The following is a 4811-nucleotide window of genomic DNA, read 5'->3' on the forward strand; positions in this document are numbered from 1 at the left end:
GAAGAAAGAAGAAAAGTGGGAAAGAGATCAGCTGGAGTTGTTCCCCTGATGTTCATGAGCTCTTCTCTAGTGAAAGAGCTCCGGGTATCACAGCCAAAAACTGAGTTAACAAACAAAACAAGAAACAACAACCGTACGTGGTGCCATCTTGATGTTAAACTTTAACTTGTCTATAGTGGCCTGTGTAAGTCACATTAAACATAAAACTGTTAAAAGATTAGCTGAAACAAATTAAAAATAGCATTTCAGGAAAGTGTTCTCTGTGCAATAAAAATCAAAAATCAAAGCTTAGCCTTTACTTACAATTAGTTACTGTGGTCAATTTACAGCTACTTTAATGGAAGTAAAAGTAAAAAGTTATTTTTATTGGCAGCCGCTGTCTTTGGGAATCATGAAAACACCTGTCAACTGTCAAAGCCAAATGTTCTCTGTCTGCCTGTGTGCCGTGTCCTTCTGTAACTCATTTAGACAGACTGTCAGTTTATGTTAGGGGAGACAACAGTTATATCATTAATTGGCTGCATTTTTCACTTTTAGAAAATGTATCTACAAAGTTGCAAAACTCCCTGCAACATTAAAAAAAATGAGAGTCGCTGCCACAGATTATTCTGAGTAGCAGTTAAAGTGTGCTGCTTAATATAGATTCTACATTAAGGGAAAAGTGATCAGATGATAACAGAGACAAAGTGGGAAAAAGACTCTAAGAGAGACATATGGCATAAATTTCTATCATACTTTGAGAATGTATGCATTAAGTTTCACAGAAAAGGCCTACAAGTCCAAACTCTGGTGCATGTTTACTACAAAACAGTAAGACACAAATGTGTATTAATGTCACATTAAGCATATGAATATAATGGATAATAGTAGAATATTTACTCACATGTACATTGTATAATTTATAGATAATTATGAGAAAACATATGCAAACAAGTGATTTTCTCTCACTATTTGTACTTTCTTGGTTTGAACCCAAATAATGCTTTTAATTCATGATTCCTTCTGCGCCAAATCCAAAATATCGTTAGGATGGAGTTCAAACTAGTGGCAGTAACTCAAACAAGCAATGGCAAAGGAACTTAAAATTAAACCTGGCTGTAAGTTTTTAAACATTTCAGCTACACAAAGCTGGATGACAGAGACACAATGTTGTTTTATGCTGCATATTGACATTTCCCAGGGGAAGAACCCTACTGATATTTAAAAAACACTTCTTGATGTCATATCTAATATTACTAACATTGGTGTGAATGTGTATCTGTCCACCTTTTTTAAAATATTTGTGTGACAGGAAGGGTGGAGAGAGAAGGGATTACACCAACAAAGGGTAACAGGTCAGAGTCGAACCCAGGGCATCCCATCTGTCCACCATTTGAGTTTTGTAATTTGCAGTTCAACAGTGCAGACATATTAGTTAATCCAGGTGCACACTCTGAGAACTCTGAGAACTATTAGTAGTGCCAAGTTTCAGTACAGGTACAAAGTGGCATCCAGGGCTCCAGCCAAGTCCCTCCTGTAGTGGAATTAACATATTATTATGCCTATGTGTTGAAAGAATGACCCATGCTGACCTCCACAATGCAGACATACTTTTAGCTGAGTGAATAATGTAATTCAAGCATATCAGAAGAATTTGCAGATGCTGATCATTTAATTTTAAAGCCTTTATCTGCCGAAACAAATGAAGAGGTGATATCATCGTGAATCCCTAGTTGAGACCTTTCTTCCATTAGTGTGGGTGAGTCTGAATGTATTTGTCGTTCTAGCTAAAATAAAGCTTTTTTCTTACTTCCAGAAAACTGTCAACCTCCAAATACAAGGTTTTCACCAACAACTACAATTGGTAAAGGGGTTGCGGCCTATGTGCCGTCCAACACCCAGTCGCCAATGAGAAAATGGGGTTGGCAGAGGTCAATCAAGTGCAATTTCTCTCTCCTGCCTGATATCTCCTCCTCCACTTTAAAGAGTGTGTGTTAAAAGAGCAATACACTCACATATGTGTGTAGAATCTGGTGCTTTAAAAGCATCCTACTGTGTTTTTAAAATCTCCATGTATGTACATTTCCCCTTTATATAGAACACGGGACCTAGAAAATAGAACAAGAGAAGGTGTTGTGAATCTGGCTTTTTCTACTACTACTCCCACAGTTAACTATTAATAATAATGTTCTCACAATTTTAAGATGCAAATGCAGTAATGCAATAACATACAGTAAAAGCAAGCAATATTAAAATAGTTGAAAGAGCTTTTTTCCAGAGATGTTGAAGCACAATACCAGAACTTTAGTACTCAATACCAGAACTTTAGTACTCAATACCAATACCAGTGAAACCCTACGATTCTCAATACCAATTTAATAACACACTAAAAATTCCCCGATCCCCATTTAATATCTGCTAATACTGAGTGCTGTTCCAGTACTTGTATTTTCCTTAATAATACAGGTGAACAGCTCTCATTGCATTAAGAAAAACATTGTCTGCAACCAAGCTGTTCCTTAAAGTTTTTTAAACATAATATATTGATATAAATATAGCCCATTATACATTTTTTTATGCTAAACAGCCAAACAAACTTTCAGTGATATATTTTCATTAATTGCTTCAGTGCAGCCTTGAGCTAAGTTACCTGCACGGATTACGTTAATAAATTACTCTTATTTGCTTTTTGTTTAATAGGCTTTTGTTGCACTTGCAGTGGCATGGCGAGTGTGCGGCTCTCTCGCCTCTGACAAGGAGCTCACCGCTGGGCTCCTGCACACTCACACACACACACACACACACACACACACACACACACCTTCCACACACACAGTTGAAGGACAGATTTGACGACAGAGCTCTGTGCACAAAAGTTCACCTGTACAGCTGCACCAACAATATTCTACATGTTCTTCTTCCTTTGAGTATTTGTAGGCATATATGCTGTGCCGTCAGGTCTGGGAGAATTGCATCCTCGGTACCTTTGGTCCAGTAGAAAAATTAGTACTGTCAGATTCTTGTGACATCCCTACATCTCTGGCTCGTTCGAGCAATTTGCAAGGATCCACCATGCTTGAACGAAAACAGCCAATCAGAGCTGAGAAAGATAGAGGGTTGGAGGCTTGAAGATAGTTGACAGTTGAGTCTCAATCCCAGGGTCCCAAGTCGTCGGTATTTGACGCACTGGGAAAGAGACTCAACAATCAATGATTGTTCCTGGCTTTGATTGGTGTTTTTCTATCAGGATGGGGGACAAAAAGTAATTTTTATGAAAGTTACGTACTGCAGCTTTAACACACCATCATCATCAGTGCATGGAGTTTGCATCATGAAGATGGATCTGTTAACAATAACGAGTACTAGTGGCATGACTCTTACCTACTTAGCATCCAAATGTTATCATTGTAAGCATGTTGGCATGCTGATGTTAGCATTTAGCTCAAAGCACTGCCGCACCTATCACAGCTTCAATTTGTCTTGAGTGTTTACTCTTTCTGTGCTTTGTTTCAATCAATCAGGCACAAACCAGCACTAACTGACATTACTTTGTAAATGCAGATCTCAAAATGACGGCAGGTGACCAAACTGAAAAGCCATTGGCTACAGCCCAAGCCACCATGTATGTATTTTCAACAACAATGAAGTAATTATCTGACACAGGTGACAACAACTGGAATACAAAACAATGTTAAATGTATTGTACTTGTATAGCGCCTATTGGATGATTCAGAAGCGATGATGAATTTTGTAATCGGTGGCAAATTTAAAATATCACGGGAAGTAATAGAAAAATCTTACCAGACACCTAATAAAAAGGAAAAACAAAACCTCTAAGCTAAGCCGTTGCTGAACAGAGCTTATAGACCGGCACACAACTCTTTTCATGTGTGTGACCCACGCAGTGTATGCAGTTTGTAGCCTACTTGTTGTAAGGAACCGGAACTTGGAAGTTCAGGACTTTCTCTACCGGCCGGTACTGCAAAGTTCAGAATCCCAGGTCCAAAACGTATCACCACCGCGTACCATTCTCTCCTTGCGGGCCCGTGCGGCAATTGCACTCTTAGGATCCTTTGAGGCACACTATTGACTGGAGAATAAACGTTGTCCGGGCGTGGAACATTGTGTCTTCTTGAACAGTGAAATACTGCGAGAATTTCTGGGTTATGCAAGGTCCTTGTAAAACTTCAAAGAGTGGTAGCTCAGAACAGCTCTGATGGGTGAAAAAAAATTTTTTTTTAATCTAAAAGTCTAAAGTCTAAAATAACATCGTAGGGACGAAACGCTGGCCTGCGAAGTTCCTCCGTCCGTCGCACTAAATCCACAGAAGTTGAATTAAGTTCACCTTTGCTGTTGAATAAGGCGAGCTAATACTTGACCTGATATTTATTCTTACGATCATACTGCAAAAGTATTCAATTCTCGCGGTTCTTTGATGCTTTTCAAAATAAAAGTAGTTAGGAAATGTACTTCAGCTCGAGGACGACTCACACACCTTCGCACGAAACAACACGTAAGTAAAAAGTACGGGAAATTAAGTAGTAACGAATGGATCAAAGAAGGGAAATAATTATCGAAAAGGCAGAAGAAAGCGAAAAAGACAGAGCAGGAAGCTCTTCACAAAGGAGTGTCCAGTGTTTAATGTCGCTTATTCTGAAGGCTGGCTGACGAGGGTAGCTAAGATTTCACCTTTTATGCCTATGTTGACAACGTATGTCTAAGCGTTTCGAGATCATAACTTCACCGTTACAACAATCCATCATGACTTAAAGTTCGTGATGTTTACGATGAACCACTGATATACATTAACATCTCCATACTCGGGTATGTAA

The sequence above is a fragment of the Morone saxatilis genome, unplaced genomic scaffold (assembly GCF_004916995.1).
Source record: "Morone saxatilis isolate NCDOM2014 unplaced genomic scaffold, NCSU_SB_2.0 Contig10, whole genome shotgun sequence".
Lineage (NCBI taxonomy): Eukaryota > Metazoa > Chordata > Actinopteri > Moronidae > Morone > Morone saxatilis.